This window comes from Bufo bufo, chromosome 8 (assembly GCF_905171765.1).
Source record: "Bufo bufo chromosome 8, aBufBuf1.1, whole genome shotgun sequence".
Taxonomy (NCBI): domain Eukaryota; kingdom Metazoa; phylum Chordata; class Amphibia; order Anura; family Bufonidae; genus Bufo; species Bufo bufo.
In genome coordinates, this window is record NC_053396.1 from 82,957,616 (window position 1) to 82,978,732 (window position 21,117).

Below are 21,117 nucleotides of genomic sequence, written 5' to 3' on the forward strand. Positions count from 1 at the left end.
TACATGACATTTATGCAAAGAGTCAGTATTTGCAGTGTTGGCCCTTCCTTTTCAGGACCTCTGCAATTCGACTGGGCATGCTCTCAATCAATAGCAACCCATTCTTTCATAATCACTTCTTGGAGTTTGTCAGAATTAGTGGGTTTTTGCTTGTCCACCCGCCTCTTGAGGATTGACCACAAGTTCTCAATGGGATTAAGATCTGGGGAGTTTCCAGGCCATGGACCCAAAATGTCAACGTTTTGGTCCCCGAGCCACTTAGTTATCACTTTTGCCTTATGGCACGGTGCTCCATCGTGCTGGAAAATGCATTGTTCTTAACCAAACTGTTGTTGGATTGTTGGAAGAAGTTGCTGTTGGAGGGTGTTTTGGTACCATTCTTTATTCATGGCTGTGTTTTTGGGCAAAATTGTGAGTGAGCCCACTCCCTTGGATGAGAAGCAACCCCACACATGAATGGTCTCAGGATGCTTTACTGCTGGCATGACACAGGACTGATGGTAGCGCTCACCTTTTCTTCTCCGGACAAGCCTTTTTCCAGATGCCCCAAACAATCGGAAAGAGGCTTCATCGGAGAATATGACTTTGCCCCAGTCCTCAGCAGTCCATTCACCATACTTTCTGCAGAAGATCAATCTGTCCCTGATGTTTTTTTTGGAGAGAAGTGGCTTCTTTGCTGGCCTTCTTGACACCAGGCCATCTTCCAAAAGTCTTCGCCTCACTGTGCGTGCAGATGCGCTCACACCTGCCTGCTGCCATTCCTGAGCAAGCTCTGCACTGGTGGCACTCCGATCCCACAGCTGAATCCTCTTTAGGAGACGATCCTGGCGCTTGCTGGACTTTCTTGGACGTCCTGAAGCCTTCTTAACAAGAATTGAACCTCTTTCCTTGAAGTTCTTGATGATCCTATAAATTGTTGATTGAGGTGCAATATCCACAATATCCTTGCCTGTGAAGCCATTTTTATGCAACACAATGATGGCTGCACGTGTTTCTTTGCAGGTCACCATGGTTAACAATGGAAGAACAATGATTTAAAGCATCACCTTCCTTTTAACATGTCAAGTCTGCCATTTTAACCCAATCAGCCTGACATAATGATCTCCAGCCTTGTGCTCGTCAACATTCTCACCTTAGTTAACAAGACGATTACTGAAATGATCTCAGCAGGTCCTTTAATGACAGCAATGAAATGCAGTGGAAAGGTTTTTTTGGGATTAAGTTCATTTTCATGGCAAAGAAGGACTATGCAATTCATCTCATCACTCTTCATAACATTCTGGAGTATATGCAAATTGCTATTATAAAAACTTAAGCAGCAACTTTTCCAATTTCCAATATTTATGTAATTCTCAAAACTTTTGGCCACGACTGTATACATAAGACAAGGACCATTCTTTGTTCTGAATGGTGGCGAATATGTGTGGGCTGGCATGAGTAAATTCAATTACTTGTGGTCATCACAGGTGTTGAATTCCTCCGAGATCCATGCCTCATTCATTCTTAGAAATGTGAGGTAGTCCACACTTTTGTGAGCTAGATGAGTGCGCTTATCGGTCACGATCCCCCCTGCTGCGCTGAACGTCCTTTCGGACAGGACTCTGGACGAGGGGCAAGCCAAGAGTTCCATGGCAAATTGTGCCAGCTCTGGCCACAGGTCAAGCCTGCACACCCAGTAGTCCAGGGGTTCCTTGCTTCTCAGAGCATCCACATCGGCCGTTAACCCGATGTAATCGGACACCTGTCGGTCTAGGCATTCCTTGAGGCTGGATCCGGAGGGCGGCTGTCAATGGGTTGGCTGCAAGAATGATTTCATATCCGAAGTGACCAACATATCTTCAAACTGCCCTCTTCTTGCAGGCGCGGTAGGATTGGTACCCGCACTGTTTAGCTGTGGGTGGAAATTCCTCTGCCAGAGCCCGCAACAGCAGAATGTAGAATTTGCACTAAATTAGAAGCGGTGGAGCGCTCTGGCTCCTGCTCATCGCCCAGGAGAATGTCATCCTTGGTCTCCACCCCCTAGCCATGGACAACACCAGGGATCCCTGAAAAGTTTAAATCGTGCTCTTCTTGTTCCTCCTCCCCCCAGCCACCCTCTTCCTCTGACTCCTCTTCAGACTCCTGCTGACTCCTGCTGACTTGGGAATTCATTCAGCATGCGACTTCCTCATCTTCCAGCTCCTGCTCCTCGATGGCTTGATCAATGACAAGATGCAATGCGCGTTCCAGAAAAAAGGCGTAAGTTACGATGTCACTGATGGCAGCCTGGCTGCGACTGACCAGTTTGGTGATCTCATCAAAGGGCTGCAGAAGTCTGCATGCATCACGCATGAGCAGCCACTGGAGCTGTGAAAAGAAACCAAGCTCCCCAGAACCTGTCCTGCTGCAGAGTTCGTACAGGTAGTTGTTAATGGCACGTTTCAGCTCGAGCAGCCTATCAAGGATATACAAGGTGGAGTTCCAACGCGTTGGGCTGTCACAAATCAGACGTCTGACGGGCAAGTGGTGTCTCGGCTGAACGTCATTAAGGCCAGTCATGGCCATCTAAGATCTTCTAAAATGGGCAGAGATTTTCCTGGCCTGCCGTAAGACGTCCTGGACCCCGGGGTATTTGGCAACAAATTGCTGCACGACTAAGTTCCGGACGTGTGCCATGCATGGCACGTGTGTCATTTTGCTCTGTTTCAGCGCGCTCAGCTGATTGGCACCATTGTTGCACATCACTTTACCAACTTTCAAATTGAGCAGGGTTAGCCACTGATCGGCCTGTGACCGCAGAGCTGAAAACAGTGCAGAACGGGTGTGGCTCTTGGCTTCAAGGCACAACAGCCACAGCACATCATGGCAACATCTCACCTCGGACATTGAATAGGTTCTGGGGAGCTTGGGGGGCGCAGCGAAAGAGGCTGTAGCAGTGGAAAAGGAAGATCAGCTGAGGAGGAGACGGAGGATGGAGTAGGAGGAGGAGAAGAAGAGGCAGGCCTACATGCAATTCTTGGCGGTAACACCAAATCCACATGGGAGCCATGGGTTACATGCTTGACGGCCATCAGAAGATTTACCCAGCAGTAAAAATTATGTACCTTTCCTGCCCGTGTTTGCTAGACCACATGTCTGTGGTCAGATGTATATTCACTTGCCGCTGAACGTGGCCATATACAGTACAGACCAAAAGTTTGGACACACCTTCTCATTCAAAGAGTTTTCTTTATTTTCATGACTATGAAGGCATCAAAACTATGAATTAACACATGTGGAATTATATACATAACAAACAAGTGTGAAACAACTGAAAATATGTAATATTCTAGGTTCTTCAAAGTAGTCACCTTTTGCTTTGATTACTGCTTTGCACACTCTTGGCATTCTCTTGATGAGCTTCAAGAGGAAGTCCCCTAAAATGGTCTTCCAACAGTCTTGAAGGAGTTCCCAGAGATGCTTCGCACTTGTTAACCCTTTTGCCTTCACTCTGCGGTCCAGCTCACCCTAAACCATCTCGATTGGGTTCAGGTCCGGTGACTGTGGAGGCCAGGTCATCTGGCGCAGCACCCCATCACTCTCTTTCATGGTCAAATAGCCCTTACTTTCAAAGTTTTTCCCAATTTTTCGGCTGACTGACTGACCTTCATTTCGTAAAGTAATGATGGCCACTCATTTTTCTTTACTTAGCTGCTTTTTTCTTGCCATAATACAAATTCTAACAGTCTATTCAGTAGGACTATCAGCTGTGTATCCACCTGACTTCTCCTCAACGCAACTGATGGTCCCAATCCCATTTATAAGGCAAGAAATCCCACTTATTAAACCTGACAGGGCACACCTGTGAAGTGAAAACCATTTCAGGGGACTACCTCTTGAAGCTCATCAAGAGAATGCCAAGAGTGTGCAAAGCAGTAATCAAAGCAAAAGGTGGCTACTTTGAAGAACCTAGAATATGACATATTTTCAGCTGTTTCACACTTGTTTGTTATGAATATAATTCCACATGTGTTAATTCATAGTTTTGATGCCATCAGTGTGAATCTACAATTTTCATAGTCATGAAAATAAAGAAAACTCTTTGAATGAGAAGGTGTGTCCAAACTTTTGGTCTGTACTGTAGCTCTGGGATGCCCTTCTGGGAGAAACATTTCCTTCCGGTGATCTTCCATTGCAGTGTACCAATGGCCACAAATTTTCTAAAAGCTTCCGAGTCCACCAATATATATGGCAGTAGTTGGTGGGCTAGCAGTTCCGACAAGCCAGCAGTCAGCCGTTGGTCAAAAGGCTTTTTTGGCGTCATTAACTTTTTATGCTCGAACATTTGGGTTACGGAAGCCTGCCTTGTGCCAGATGATAGCGACAACGGCACAGTGGAAGGTGGAGTGGAGGACAAATGGGAGGAGAGAGAAGAAGGAGAAGAGGCAGGACGTGGAGCACCAGGAGTGTGGCTTTGTGGGTTCTGGTATAGTAAGGACCAGCACTCGCTTCAGTAATAATTTCAAATAGATTTAATGGTCACATACAAATGATAAGTGACGCGTGCGTTTCGGCTACTGTGAGCCTTTGTCAAAACATAGTGTGTACAAGTTACAGACAATTTAAATAGACCGCGATAGAGCAGGAAATGACATCAGGTTACCATGGCAACATTGTAAACAAAGGACACAACAATGCAGAGATAGTGATAGAACAGGTGGATGAGCAGCTGACATTAATTGCTTGATAGGGCACCAGGCTAGGCACTGCTGTAAGCTGTGAATCATATAATGCTGGGGATGTAATATAACATGCTGGATGCTAGTTATTATAACAAACTAATTCAGAGAAAAAAAGAGAAAAAAGAGCATAATTAATTCACAGTACACCATGCTTTACACTGCCACATTTTGCTAAACCTTGTTATATGATGCAAAATACTGAATGCAGCGGTGCTGCTATTATGCGTGGTAAACTTACGCTCTGATCAAGCACTGAATGATATATTTCCAAAGATATAATATAACATGCTGGATGCTAGTTACTATAGCAAACTAATTCAAAAGAAAAAAGAGGAAAAAGAACATAATTAATGCACAGTACACCATGCTTTACACTGCCACATTTTGCTAAACCTTGTGATATAATGCAAAATACTGAATGCAGCGGTGCTGCTATTATGCGTGGTACACTTACGCCCTGATCAAGCACTAAATGATATAGATTGGAGTCAAGTTCTCTGTGGAAGAAAGAAAGAGGGAACATGTTGAGAGAGTCACTGCACAATAAAGTTTATAAAAAACTGTTTAAGTCATAATCACGATTTAATCCCTTTGGTTCTAGGGTTTGGAGGCGATGGATCCAGAAGGCTTCTCTTTTTTTGAGCATTTTACACCTGTCTCCTCCTCTCCTGGGCAGTGATACGTGCTCTATAATCTGGAAGCGTAGCTGGGAAATGGCATGTCGGTGTTCCTCAAAATGATGTGGGATGGGGAGTAGTAAATTTTTCTTTCTAATAGTAGATTTGTGTTTACAAAAACGGTCTTTCATCCTCATGGAGGTCTCACCGACATACACAAGACCACAGGGACACTTCAGGAGATAGACAACGAAATTACTATTACAAGTAAAGAAGCCATTTATTTTAAATTTTTCCCCTGTGTATGGGTGGGTGAAGTGTTCCCCTTTAATGACACTAGAGCAGTGTATACATTGAAGGCATGGATATGTCCCATTCTTGGGTGTTGAGAGGGTGGCCTGGCGCTGGGTATGTCTGTCACTACCTACATCAGCCCTGACTAGGATGTCTCGGATGTTTTTGCACCTTTTGTAGCATATCATAGGGGGAGATTGAAATTCCGTGACATTGGGGTAGGCTCTGCTGAGAATACTCCAATGTTTGTTGAGGATAGTCCTGCATTTGTTGACCCAGGGGTGGTATTTCACCACAAAAGGGACCCGTGGCGGTTTAACACTAGTAGTGGTACTGTCTTTAGGCGGTTTCGCCTGTTGTGTATTTAACAGATCTCGCGGATAGCCTCTGTCACGGGATTTGTCTAACATTTCCTCCTGACGCGCCGTTCTCATGTCGGTGTCAGACACTATCCTATTCACTCTCTGTAGTTGTGAATAGGGAAGTGATTTTTTGACTGCAGGTGGATGGTTGCTGGTGAAGTGCAGCAGACTGTTGCGGTCAGTATCCTTGGTGTACAGGTCTGTATGTATCTGTCCCTTCTCATCTTTTATGACCCAAGTGTCAAGGAAATTAATTTTAGACATATCTGAATGCATGGTGAACTGCAGTTCCTTCCACACAGAGTTGATGTAATGCATGAATTGTTCGAGGGTTCGAATGTCGCCCCGCCACACGCAAAATATGTCATCGATAAATCGTCTCCAGAAAATGCAGTGGTCCTTATATAAAGTGTCATCATATATATATTCTTTTTCGAACCATGACATATAACAGTTTGCATAAGGCGGTGCGGCATTCGAACCCATCGCGGTCCCCCGCTGCTGGCGAAAAAAAATGTCCTGAAATAGGAAGTAATTTTCATGCAGTATGGTGGTGAGCAAACTTAGGAAAAAGTTTTTTTCATTGTCATTATAGGTGGATAATGCCAACAACCATTCAACTGCCCTAATGCCTTTCACATGTTCAATGGATGTATAGAGGCTACATACATCAAATGTAGCCAATATATCACTTTCCAAGAGTTGGAGATCACGTATTTGTCTCAGGAAATCATTGGTGTCAAGTAGATATGATGGTGCTTTTTTGGTAAGTGGAGTAAGTGCTTTTTCTAGAATAATAGCTGGGGCTGACAAGATGGAATCTGTGAGTGCTACAATAGGGCGTCCTGGGGGGCTGGTGAGGGATTTGTGCACCTTTGGTAATGTGTAGAATACAGGTGTGGTGGGGTGTTGATGTATAATGTATTCCCCCATTTTCACATCAATGGTATTGTTTTTAATGTAGTCATTAGTGATTGCCTGTAGCTTAGCTTTAATAGTATATACAGGGTCAGAGGTCAATGACTGATATGTATCAACATCAGATAACTGTTGCAAAATCTCCCCCACATAGTACTCTCTATCCAGCACGACCAGGGCTCCCCCTTTGTCTGCAGGTTTCACTATTATAGATTTATCCTCCAACAATTGTACAAGAGCATCTCTTTCTAGAGGTGATAAATTTTGTGACATATGATAATCCCCTGTCCGGAGACCATGCATATTCTTGGAGATGTCACGTTGTACCAGAGATATAAACGTTTCAATGGGATGGTACGTTTTTGGTGGTTGAAATCTACTTTTGGTCCTTAAACCAAATTGTTGCAAGGATAGTTTTGAAACGTCCATTGTCTCATTGGTACACTGTGATCCTGTCTCAGTAGCAAAGTGCGCTTTGAGCCGCAGGTTACGAAAAAACCTTTGGCAGTCCATTTCCAGTTCAAATGTGTCTAAATGTCCAGTGGGGCTGAAGGATAAACCCTTCTGCAGCACTTGCATTTGAAGTGGACTTAAAATATTAGACGAAATGTTCAGGACTAAAGATGTGTCTGTACCTGTGAGCGCGTGGTCCTCGGTGCGTCGATTCCTCCTATGATGGCGTCCTGCCCTTCTGGTGTTCTTTTTGCTGCTTGGGTTTTCTTTCTCCCTAAAAAAGGAGCGCGGCGGGCACCAGGAGTATAGTCGCTGCCAGATCCAGAAGACTGGGAGTCCCATCGGCGTGTTGTATTCCTTGTAAGTGGTGTTGCGGTTCCAGATAAGTCCTGCCATCTGTAGACCCTTTTGGACTGATAATCTTCAAAGTCCCTGATGAACTTATTGCGTTTGGTCACCTCAATGTCTTTCCTGAGGTCGCCACAGACCTTATCCACTTTGGACTTGATGGCTGTGAGTTCATCAATGGACAAGGTGTCCTTTAATTGGGATTCGATGGAGGAGATCTTCTCTCTGCTTTCCGCTAAAGCCTGGGTCAGATATTCAATAGTCAGGACCATAAGGTCCGCAGAACATTTATTCAGAATGTTCGCAAATTGGGTGCAATAGTTTATATTGTCACAAAAAAATGTTGGTCTGAGGTTTACTCTGAGGCCTCGTGGGATGCGTTGAAGTCTGCAGTATTCAGCCAGCGTAGTAGTGTGCAGCTCCCAAGCTGTCTGTTTCCTTGCTTCCTTCTCCCACTCGCGTCCCTTGTACTCAGCTGATGGTACCTTCAGAAAGTCGGCATTAGCGGTAATCCCGGACACTATTTCTCGTGCCCGTTCTTCGGTGTATGCGAAGTTGGAGGTATTCATCGGGTTAGTATTGCAGGTGCTCGCTCAGTAAAGTAGCGATAGATCCAAGAGAAGATACAAGCGGCACTTCTGCTTTCAGCGGTGCGGTGCGCGCGTCCCGGGAGGAAGATCCACAGATAATGGTATAGTAAGGACCAGCACTCGCTTCAGTAATAATTTCAAATAGATTTAATGGTCACATACAAATGATAAGTGACGCGTGCGTTTCGGCTACTGTGAGCCTTTGCTCCCACTGGGCTCGGTGATGGGAGGCCAGGTGCCTTCTTAAGGCGGTCGTCCCTAGGTGAGTGTTGGGCTTACCGCGACTTATGCGTTGACAGCACAGGCTGCAGACATGTTAAAAAAAGCACAAACTGCATAGCCATGTTTATAGGGCTGTGACATCACAGGGCTGGCTGACTGCTATTTGGCTGCATGCATCGCATTATGGGTGATCCCACCTTCTCAGAGTTCCTTTCCCTATGTCCTCACACGTGCAGCAGCTATTTTAGAAAAAAATGTGATTCGTTACCACGAAGTGCGAGGAAATTCGCCTTCAGTGCTAATCAAAATTTTCCGGAAATGCGGAACAAATTCCACTTCATCAGCTTCAATTCGCTCATCTCTAATGTGAGCCATCAAAAAATCTATTTCCTCTAAACTTAATAGCTATCTTACTTTCTGTACTACAGTATGTACATTAAACTGGCAATCATAGCGTAATAGCTATAACCTGAGTTTCCTTTTTATTGTCCTGCAGCCTTTACATAATCCAATATATAAAGCTGAGTGTATGTGTGTGTGTGTGTGTTCGACCGCTAAAGGAATCTGTACCGTCGCATTTACTATCACAAAATTTGGCACACAGGTACATCAGGTTTTCGGGAAGGTTTTAGACCAGGTCTCAGCTCTCTAGGATGTACAGTTTATGAGATATTCCCAAAAAATGCATTAGCCAATAGAAGCTTGGTCACATGACCCTTATAAGCCAATAGAAGCTCGTAGGTCCTCCAGTTTCCACATACACAGTTTTACTCCAAGTTTCCATAACAACCCAGCCAATTATCTTCACTTCTGTAGGAGAGCTTTAACCCCTTCCCAACACATGGCATACTATTAAGTCATGGAAGCCACTGCGTTCCCGCAATATGACATAATTGTAAGTAATCTGGTAGCCGGGCCCCTGCAGTGATCAGGCGGCATCGCTGTAAAAGCCGATTCCGGCGGATTAAACCCTTCTATGCAGCGGTCCGCGCTGACCGCGACATATAAGGGGTTTGTGTCGGGTGAGGGAGATCATCGAGTCCCCGAGCTGCTGTGGCGGGGACTCGATGAGTCAGAATGCAGCCCGAAGCCATACAGAGGCAGCCCAATGCCTTGCACGGCATCGGGACCTGCCTTCTACGGGTGCCAAGGAGATCCAGCCTCAGGCTGGGTCTCCTAGGCAACCTGTTAGTGTACTACTCACTGTAGTACACGAACAGGCAATGCATTACAATACAGATGTATTGTAATGCATTGCAGAGGGGATCAGACCCCCAAAAGTGAACATCAGAAACAAAGTACAGAAAAAAGTAATGACCAGCTCTATAAATTTATCACATGATCCACGCTGTCCGATAAACACCATAAAAAAATAAAAATAAAAACAGTGTAAAAAAAAGCCATTTTTGTCACCTTACATCACAAAAAGTGCAACACCAAGCGATCAAAAAGGCGTATGTCCCACAAAATGGTATAAAAAAAAACGACACCTCATCCCGCTAAAAATGAGCACATACATAAGACAATCACCCAAAAAATAAAAATAAACTATAGCTCTCAGAACATGGATACACTAAAACATAATTTTTTTCCCCAAAACTGCTATTATTGTGCTAAAGTGAAATACATAAAAAAAAACATATTAGGTAAAGCTGCGTCCATAATAACCAGCTCTATAAAAATATCACATGACCTAACCCCTCATATGAACACCGTGAAAAAAACGGTATAAAAAAAGCTATTTTTGTCACCTTACATCACGCGATCAAAAAGGCGTATGCCTCCCAAAATAGTACCAATCAAACCATCACGTCATCCCGCAAAAAATGATATCCTACCTAAGACAATCGGTCAAAAAATAAAAAAGCTATCACTCTCAGACAATGGAGACACTAAAATATTTTTTTTTTGCTTCAAATTAGCTATTATTGTGTTGAAGTGAAATAAATAAAAAAAAAAGTAGACATATAAGGTATTGCCACGTCCGTGACAACCTGCTCTATGAAAATATCACATGACCTAAAAAAAATATAAAAAAATGTGTAAAAATTAAAAAAAATATTTGTCACCTTACATCACAAAAATTGCAACACCAAGCGATCAAAAAGGCATATGCCCGCCAAAATAGTACCACTTAAACTGTCACCTCATCCCGCAAAAAATTAGATGTTACCGAAGACAATTGGTCAAAAAATTAAAAAGCTATGGCTCTCAGACTATGGATACACTATTAGGTCACATGACCTAATCCCTCAGATGAACTCTGTAAAAATAAATAATTAAAAACTGTGGCAAAACAACAAATTTTTTGGTCACCTTGCCCCATAAAGTGTAATAATGAATGACCCAAGACGATAGGAAAAATAAAAAATAAAATAGGGTGTTCAAAAAATGGAGATACAAAAACCTAATTTTTGTTTTCAAAAATGCTTTATGTGAAACTGAAACAAACTAACAAATAAAGTAGACAGATTTGATATCATTGAGTCCATAACAACCTGCTCTAAAAAATAGTGCATGATCTACCCTGTCAGATGAATGTTGTTAAAAATAGAAAATAAAAACGCTGCCAAAACATCCATTTTTTGGTTACCTTACCTAACAAAAAACTTAATATAGAGCAACTAAAAATCATATGTACCCCAAAATAGTACCAATAAAACTGGCACCTTACCTTATCCCGTAGTTTCCAAAATGTGGTCACTTTTTTGAGTTTCTACTGTAGGGGTGCATTAGGGGTGCTTCAAATGGGACATGGCATCTAAAAACCAGTTCAGCTAAATCTGCCTTCCAAAAACCATATGGCATTCCTTTCCTTTTGCGCCCTATCGTTTGGCCATACAGAAGTTTACGACCACATGTGGGATGTTTCTGTAAACTGCAGAATCAGGGTAAAAAATATTGAGTGTTGTTTGGCTGTTAACCCTTGCACCCTTGCTTTGCTACTGGAAAAAAAAATATTAAAATGTAAAATCTGGCAAAAAAGTGAAATTCTGAAATTTCATCTCCATTTTTTCTTAATTCTTGTGGAACACCTAAAGGGTTAACAAAGTTTGTAAAATCAGTTTTGAATACCCTGAGGGGTGTAGTTTCTAAAATAGGATCATTTTTGGGTGGTTTCTATTATGCAAGCCCCACAAAGTGACTTCAGACCTGAACTGGTGCTTAAAAAGTGGGTTTTGGAAAGATTTGCTTCTAAACTTCTAAGCTTTCTAACGTCCCCAAAAAATTAAATGTCATTTTCAAAATGATCCAAACATGAAGTAGACATATAGAAAATGTAAAGTAATAACTATTATATTAGGTATCACTATCTGTTAAAAGTAGAGAAATTGAAAATTTTTGGTAAATTTGGGATTTTTTCCACAAATAAATATATTGACTCAAATTTCTGACTATCATGAAGTACAATGTGTCACGAGAAAACATTCTCAGAATGGCTTGGATAAGTAAGTGTTCCAAAGCTATTACCACATAAAGTGACACATATCAGATTTGCAAAAAAATGGCCTGGGCAGAAGGGCGAAAACTGGCCGGGGGTAGAAGGGGTTAAAGGAAATTTGTCACCAGGATAATTGCTATTGAAGTAAAGCCATGGCCTAATAGCACTTAGTACCTTATTTTAAGATGTGCCTTTGTTCCAGCAATAGATGTTTTTATCCTCTGAAAATCCAGTTTATTTGGTATTCAAATGAGCCAGTAAGGTGCCCAGAGGGGCGTCACTCTTGCAAGAAGGACAGGCCCCCTGCCACAATGTGTCCACCCTCAAAAGACTTACAACCCCGCCCCCTAGTCCTGCTAAGCAACACCCCTGATCTGGCTAGGCCATGCCCCCTCCTTTCAACGGGAATTGAAAAAATGAAAGCAAAAATCAACTTCTGTCAGCTGCAGGGGTGGGAGGGAGGGTGACTTTCTCCCTGCAGCTTACACTCAGACAGCACAAAGCTGCTGCCTTAGAGTGAGCTGTTCAAAAGGACACGCCTCCGATCCAGTAAAGGCCACTGTTAAGGGGGTGGGCCCCTGTGGAGGTCACTGTCAAGGGGGGTTGTATGCTGTGAAAGTCACTGTTAAAGGGGAAGGCTGCTGTAAAGGCCAAAGATAAGGGGGGGGGCTGCTGTGGAGGTCCAAGTTTAAGGGACAGGACACTGTGGGGGGGTCACTGTTTTGGGAGCGGGATGCTGTAGATGTCACTGTTATAGTGGATATTTCAAAGAAGAAGACCGGCCCTTCGCAGATGTAGATCACAATGTAGATTTATTCAGTCACATATTAGAGTGGCATAGTGACGCGTTTCAGCACAAGTGTGCTTTTCATCAGTCAGTTCCTTAGTGTTTCATTTATGTATAAATAGCTGGAGTGCAAGATGTTTCATTGCAGTCTGATGAAAGCACACTTGTGCTGAAACGCGTCACTATGCCACTTGAATATGTGACTGACTAAATCTACATTGTGATCTACATCTGCGAAGTGCCGGTCTTCTTCTTTGAAACGTTTGTCTGGACGCCATTCCACGGATACGTGCACCGCGAATTCAAGAAAGTAGTGCCGCCCTGCTTTTACTAGATGTTATAGTGGATAGTGTTGATATGAAATAGAAATAGATTAAATATACCTGAGCGAAGCCAGGTCCTTCAGCTAGTGTAATATAAGGATACAGCATAAATCATCTCCATGCCAAGTGTGCTGGAGATGTCTTGTAATATGAAGCACCAAAAAACAACTATATCATAAATATCTCGCATGGAGTTATTCGTATTGTCACCTACACAGCTCAAAGAGCAACCACATAGAGAGTAATTCTAATCAATTATTCTTTATTAGATATCCAACACATAGATGGTATATCGGTAAAAAACATATACAAAAGACAGTGCATACTGGGAACACAAAGGTGTTACAATAAATGTATAAAAACAGAGTAAGCTCCAAACCAATAAGGGACTAGTATCCCCCCATACACAATAAAGCAGTATCAGCTTGGTGGGGCGCCTATAGCAATAATAGCATCCAGAGCATACATACACAAACACTCCAACCATTTAAGGGAGTGTAAGCCTGGGTGCTGCCCACATCAAGAGGAGACTGCAAAGGAAGAGGGGGGGGGAAAAACAACACAGTTTAAAGTGCAAATGCAATTAATGCCTACTGACCCTGGTCTGAAACAGCCGCCCGACGATCGTTTCGCAAAGTGCTTCCTCTTGGGGCCTACTGAACTACTCCATACTGATCTCCTATATACTCCAGACATCTACATTCAACCAATCAACACACACCTACTCAGCTTTCCATGATTTGAGCAAATCAATTACTCCTGGCCGTGGGGAACATGCCCAACCAATAGTCAGTCGTGTTCAGTCTCGTCATCAGTCACCTGATCATAAGGTATTGGTACCACCCACCTCTCTCTCCAGATCATATTGCGGCACCGTTCAATCCTGAGCTTTAAACACTATTGTATCTTTCCTCTCACTATACCTCCGCATCGCTCCCCAGTGTTACATACACTAGATCACAGATGGCACTCAGATGATCTATTGTCGTCATGCGATCCGCATCATGACTCGGCTACGTCAGCCAACGGCGCCAGGGAGTGACGTCACCCTCTGTACTAACGCCATACTTACACGGCAACCTAGTTTCCTAGCAACCGAGTCACGAGGCGGGTCACATGATCGGACCAGCGGCATATCGAAACTTCAATGTTATTGTTTGCGGAAGAGACCAGGGTCCACGTCATATGGTATATGATCAACATTCTCTGCTGTATATATATCAGCAGATAAGTATAATAGTGATAACAGAAGTAAAGATGAATATAAATAAATAAATAAACATACTTGAATACATAAATATATATATATAAGAGGTTGGGTATTTTACATAAACATGAAAATGGAGTAAATATCTCCAAATGATAAAAGTGACCCGTGCACAAACAGATTAATAATATACCTACATTGTGATTATAAAAGCTACATTCGTTATCTGTAGTATAATTACTGCAATATCCCACATAATATAACAATCACAATACAAAACTAAAGTGCTATAGTGTAAGTTGCATAATATTAATGCCAATAGAAACCAGTGTCTATATATCTTTTGGAAATCAAATGTTTGTCTACCATCATTAGATGTTCAACATAAAGGTATCCCGACACCCGCACCATTGGGTTAATGTATAGGATCCAATTGATACTCTACGGACCCCTACCTCCAATACCTACCCAAAGACCAGATGTGTTCCGATACCATCAATTATAAAGTGCTTCTGCATGTGCTCAACAGAAAAAGTGAAGAACAGAAAGAGAAGTGTTGGAAAAGTGCCAGTGCCAGTGCTATAGAACAGAATTATATTGATGGTATCCAAACCCAGCTCGCCTATTCATGTTTCATCACTATAATCATAAAAAACCCAAAACAGCGTGTACCCCATTCCAGAAACCCCTCGGTCACTTCTCTGACTCTGTATGTATACACAGACGCATAATGTATCTCCTCAGGGGTTTCCATAAATAGGAAAGTCCAGACCAACTTAGTCTTCTCCACATCTTTTTTTCTCTTTTTTGTTGTTTCATCTTTTTTTCCTCTTTTTTCTCTATTTCTTTTCTCTCTCACACTTATTTTACGTTCAAGCTGATACTGCTTTATTGTGTATGGGGGGATACTAGTCCCTTATTGGTTTGGAGCTTACTCTGTTTTTATACATTTATTGTAACACCTTTGTGTTCCCAGTATGCACTGTCTTTTGTATATGTTTTTTACCGATATACCATCTATGTGTTGGATATCTAATAAAGAATAATTGATTAGAATTACTCTCTGTGTGGTTGCTCTCTGAGCTGTGTAGGTGACAATGTCTTGTAATATGTAAACCTATATCTTTGAGTTATATCATACCACACTTATATTCTTTTGCCATGTGGGTTTTCTGTGCATGATGTTATTACAATCGTGTACATATAAATGGTGCACTTGGTGACAAGGACGTATTATGCTTAATACATTGTAATAGAATTAGAAGTAAAACTTTAAAGTTGCCGTATGTTCATATTTAATTCTTTCACAGGGAGTGAGAGAAAAAATCTGTCACTCATTTGCTCTTATACCAGATACAAACCAGAGTAGGCTTCTTTGCCCATCTCTTGTGTAACATGCTTCCCACCTGGACTTACTTTGCAGGAATGATCTTAAATCACAAGGGCCATCATTCCATTCAGACAGCTCTTTCCTCTGGGCCTCTGGTACTATGCAGCATCATGTGTGCCTCTTCTTATAACACATTCACACAGAGGATAGATGAAAATGGACATTTCAGATGATTTTAAACTACAAAAGAGAAAACGGACTATCCCACAGCTGTCTGATCTAATTCTGTTAGTTATGCCAATACTCATTGCACCTGAATCGGGCAAGAATAAAATGTGTGAATGTGTAGAATTACTCAGAAAGAAATCTATGCTAGGAATGGACAGCATTAGATGAAAGTGTAGATGCAAATCTACAGGTTAGATGTATTTTTTCAACCATATGCATTATAAAATCTCAGAATCTTTTTGGTAAGCCAAAACCAGGAGTGACTTAAAAAAAAAGGAGACGTCACATCTTTTATACTTTTACGATTCACTCCTGATTTTGGCTTCCAAAACTGCATGCAGAAAACTGATTGTGTGGCCATACCCTTTCATATTCTATATTGGAGAAATGTCCATCAAGTTCAGCATTTTCCGCATGTAGTGTATCTACTTTAGTTTACAGAGAAAATATAATTGTTTTACATCACTCTCCTTCCTTATCATTTATAACTCTCAAGAAGTCATGGAATAGAATGAAACGAAGTGAATTGTTTACATGTCTTTGCATCTGATACAAATATCTAAACTTTTGAATGCACCTGTCCAACGTTTCAGTACTTTTTTGCACAACTTGCTGTTCTCTAACAAGGAGCTTAAAGAAAAAAAATCACAAAAGGTGTTTGATCCATGAATCACCTAATACATATCCTGGTTCAATTAGAATTGGTATTTAAACAGTTCTCATCATCATGCTGTTCACATTTTAACATCATGAGTAGAGATGAGTGAGTTTTTCAAAAGTTTGATTTAGCTGATTCGCTGAACTTTACAAAAAAAATAGCTTTGTGACAAATCACCGCCCCACGTCATTGTACCCCTCAGATGCCGCGTTCATACATGATCACGACATCTGAGTGTAAAAACAGCGTGAAATTAACATAAAAAAAAAATTCTAGCAAACTTACCGCGGAGCATCCACGCTGGACAAGGGATGAATGAGCCTCAGTGCTATTCACTGGTGAAAGTCAATTCACACTGAGCAGAAATTATGGCTGCCAACGATGTTAGAAACATCAAGGAGAGCCCTATGCATCATCTACAGTTGTCACTCACCAGATAAGCCTTTAGTAGTATTGGTATTACAGTGTGGGCAGGTGTATCTAGTCAATTTAGAACTGCCCTACACTTTGTAAATGGTACATTGACAAGCCCATACTACTTGAATAACATCATTAATCCAGTCATTGTGCCTCTGAATAAACAACACAGGCCTAATTTCATATTCAAATGGCTGCTGGAGACTGGGGTACTTCAAATGGAGTGGCCTGCACTTTTTCCATACCCAAATACCATTGAAAACCTATGGGATCAAAGTCGTCGTGTAGAGGCTCGGAAATCCCAGAACTTCAATGACCTGGGGGCCGCCCTTCAAGAAAAGTGGGATGCCATGCCTCAGCAGACAATAAGTCAACTTGTGAACAGCATGATACGTCGTTGTCAAGCTGCAATTGATGTTCAAGGTCACATATCATTTTTTGAGACATTGACATTTTTTGTGGGGATATATTCACCACTGTTGTTGGCTTTTTTTTTTTAAATAAATTGTTTGAGATGAAGAAATCACCATTGCATGCTTTTACTTAAATGCCCTACTTTTATGATATAATATCACTGCAGCGAGAACTTTTTACGTTTTCCATAAATTTCACCCAAAAGCTAAATATCCATAACTTTTTGTGAGTAGTGTATATGTATTATACATATTATACATTTGTTATACATATGTTATACATATACAAAATATTCTAGGATTACATTTAAAATGTCTTTTTTCCCAGCTTTTCACATCCCAACTATTAATCTAGTTGCCCACCTTGGAATCTGTTCCAGCTTTTTAATATTCGTTATGCCTTTTTAAGGTGTGAAGCACTAAACTATGACCCTTTATCCAACATGAGGCCTTAAAGAGGATCTGTCACCACAAAATGCAGTGCAGTCTATAGGCAGGAGAAGCTGAGCAGATTTATATATAGTTTTGTGGGAAAAGATTCAGTAAACCAGCTATGTGTACAGCTATCAGTGACTGACAGATATCTCTGTATACACACTTACACAAATAATGCTTTCAATAACTGATAACTCCATCCCTGTGTACAACTGAAGTCAGAAAAAGAAGAGATTTAAATTTATGAGAAAGAATGGAATAGACGGCTCTACTGCTCAGGCAAATGATCGAGGTGCGGGGCTGCTAGAACTGACTCACCCAATCAGGAGTAGATTATTTGAAAGAAAAATAAGTAAGCAGGCACACTCTAATTTGGGTCAATCTATTAATTCATTTATATATATCAGTTAATTGTCATAGAGCGGCAGGCATATACATTAATACATTGTAGCAATAAATAGATGTTATGCTTCTTATGCGGGTGCTATGGGAGGAAGGGGTGCTCTGTGCCTGAGTGCGGCGTCCCACACTGTCTCTGGCTACAGAGATCACTTACCCTTCACCCGGCGCTGCTGTCTTCGGTCCTCTGGCGGTGATCAGTTCTCCCTGGGCGGCTGTCTTGAATCCAGGAGTCGGCGGTGTATCTCGTGTTGCCAAGGACGCTGGGAGGCGTGGTTCGCGCGTCTGTAGGGTGACGTAGGCAGTCACGTGATCGCGATCTTTCCCGGCTTGTATTGAATGGTCCCGGCCTTTTCTGAGTGATCCTCTAGCTCCGTTCCGAGTAGTCACGAGTAGTTCCAAGTAGTCTATGACAATTAACTGATCTATTCATATAACAAAAAGGCGCATCACGTACTCTCCACTTAACAGCGGGAATCATATAAGGAGTCACAAGGCGCAATATTTACTTATTTATCTCTTATTTAGAGAATATCACCACAAAAGAACAAAACTATCCTATATAAGGAGTAAAACGCATTATTCTTAGCCTCCACTTTGAGACTACTATTTGATGAAAAGACGATTCTATGTACAAGGACAACTATCCTACTTATAATCTTTTACCTCCTTCGTTTTATTAGCGCATCATTTTTTTAGCGCACATTTTATTTTTATTTTTATATTTATTACCTCAATATCCCCAATACCAGCTGGTGACCATTTAGTGACAACCCACCCATCTCCACATCCATTACTTTTTACCCAATAAAAAGGACAGTCAGCTGAATTTTATTCCCCAATACGATTCTTCATACTATAAACTATACCTTTGCCTCATTTTATTGAACAATTTTAATATATCCTACATTCACTATATATATAAATAAATTAATAGATTGACCCAAATAGAGTATGCCTGCTTACTTATTTTTCCTTCAAATTTAAATTTATGAATTACAAGTTTTACTAAATCTTTTCTCGCAAAACTTTATATAAATCTGTTCAGCTAAACAATATTACTTTCTCTGTTTCAATTGTGACACACATATGTTGGAAAACTCTATGGAGAAAACAGGATTCATCTCTGTTTATGAGAAGAGAAAATCTTGGTGTTCAGTTCACAACTAGCTAGGTTCAGGAATTAGGGGCACATGCCCTAGATGATTTGCCTGGTGCCTTTGGTGTCCTTGGCCAGTGATTATAAAAGAAAGGAGGTTCTGCTTCGGCGCAAGTCCACAATGGAGACAGTCTCAATGGAATAGATTCTTCCTCTTTAATGGAAACAACGCGTTTCGGGGATTAGAACTTCCCCTTCATCAGGTTTTATAATATGGTAATATTATGAAACCTGATGAAGGGGAAGTTCTAATCCCCGAAACGCGTTGTTTTCATTAAAAAGGAAGAATCTATTCCATTGAGTCTCCATTGTGGATTTGCGCCGAAGCAGAACCTCCTTTATTTTATTGCTACTTTTTCCTTTGGGGGACTGGACATCCCATCTAAGAGAATATATAGTCTGCGGCTGCGGTTCCGGTAGATAAGTCTCCTCAATACAAGCCTTCAATAGGGTTGTGCCTATTTTAGCACAACCCCAAAAGGTGAGCCTTCACAATCCTCACTATATAATTTTATCTGTATATACATACTATCCTATTGTGCGCCCCTTTCTCTTTCATTCTCTATTCCCCTCATTTGCCTGAGAGGATTTTAGGATTTTAGATTTGTCCAACACACAAAGATTTGGCCAGTGATTGTCACTTTCAGTTGCATCCATATCTTTACTACATAGAAATTATTGAAAACTAGCTTTCTGTTTCAGCTCTCCAGTCTTCAAGTAATTGACACTAAGGCTGGGTTCACACCTGAGCGTTTTACAGCGCATTCCTATGCGCTGTAAAATGCTCAACAGGCAAAAACCAATGTTTCCCTATGGGCACGGTTCTCACCTGAGTGTTTTAAAGTGCGTACGAACGCGCTGTATAACGCCCTACGCCCCAAGAAGTACAGGAGCTTCTTTGGGGCGTATTGTCGTGCGTTCCCGCCCATAGACTTCAGCGGGAACGCGCCTAAATGGGCGTTTGCTTGTTTCCTCCTTTAAAAATGTGCGTACGTACGCACGTTTCTCACATGACAACAGACCACTCCCAGGTGACCAGCCACATTTCTCGGCCGACATCATGGAGGGTTGTGCCATAGACAGCGAGACCCTGATTCGGCTGGTACAGAAGAAGCGATTCCTGTACGACAAAAGGTACAGACATGTGTGCATTGGCATGTGTATTGTAAATGGATCATTATATACCTCCACGTGTGCAGGTACTGGTGTTCCATCTGTATGTTATATATAGTATATGCACAGTTATTGCATGCGTTGTTTCTGAGGGTATTATGTGATTTCTGAGTAGAACTCAGACTGCTGATGTCACCACCAGCCTCCATTGTGTGTGGTGGCTGGGGGTGACATCAGCAGTCTGAGTTCCACTCAGAAATCACATAATAACCTCAGAAACAACGCATGTTGAGAGTGAGAGTGGGTGTGCCCATAAATGCAACATGTAAATTGTCAATTTAAAAAAAAAGGTGTTCACAACATAGTCTAATCCAAATCAACTTTATTAATACAAACTACAACTACACAATGCACCACAGAACAAAGAGAAGGCAAAGTCTTTATTATAATAATTAAGCTTGTATAGCTTGCAATTGCCATGGCACCTCCCCCTCCGGTGATATGAAATAGGCCGCAAACTTGTCCCTAATGGTGGCTCCATGTGTGGTACCACGCCAGTGTAATTTGTACTCTCCATGGAATGCACCAATGAATCCTCAAAATTGAATCCATCCCTTTGGCGTACAAAATTGTGAAGGCAACAAATTTCAGGTTGATTGGAGAGTGTAGAAAGCACCATTTGTTTGACAGTATGCCAAATGC

The 21,117-nt window shown here is 41.7% G+C and overlaps 1 long non-coding RNA gene across 1 annotated transcript; it reads right to left on the reverse strand.

Annotated features, from left to right (window-relative positions):
• Positions 1-869: 869 nt before the first annotated feature.
• LOC120978289 lies at positions 870-20,210 on the reverse strand. The gene is made up of 3 exons (XR_005774049.1): positions 20,029-20,210; positions 5,739-5,741; positions 870-880 (listed from the first exon to the last, which is right to left on the reverse strand). It is a non-coding gene; the product is annotated as an uncharacterized LOC120978289 (long non-coding RNA).
• Between the last annotated feature and the right edge of the window lie 907 nt (positions 20,211-21,117).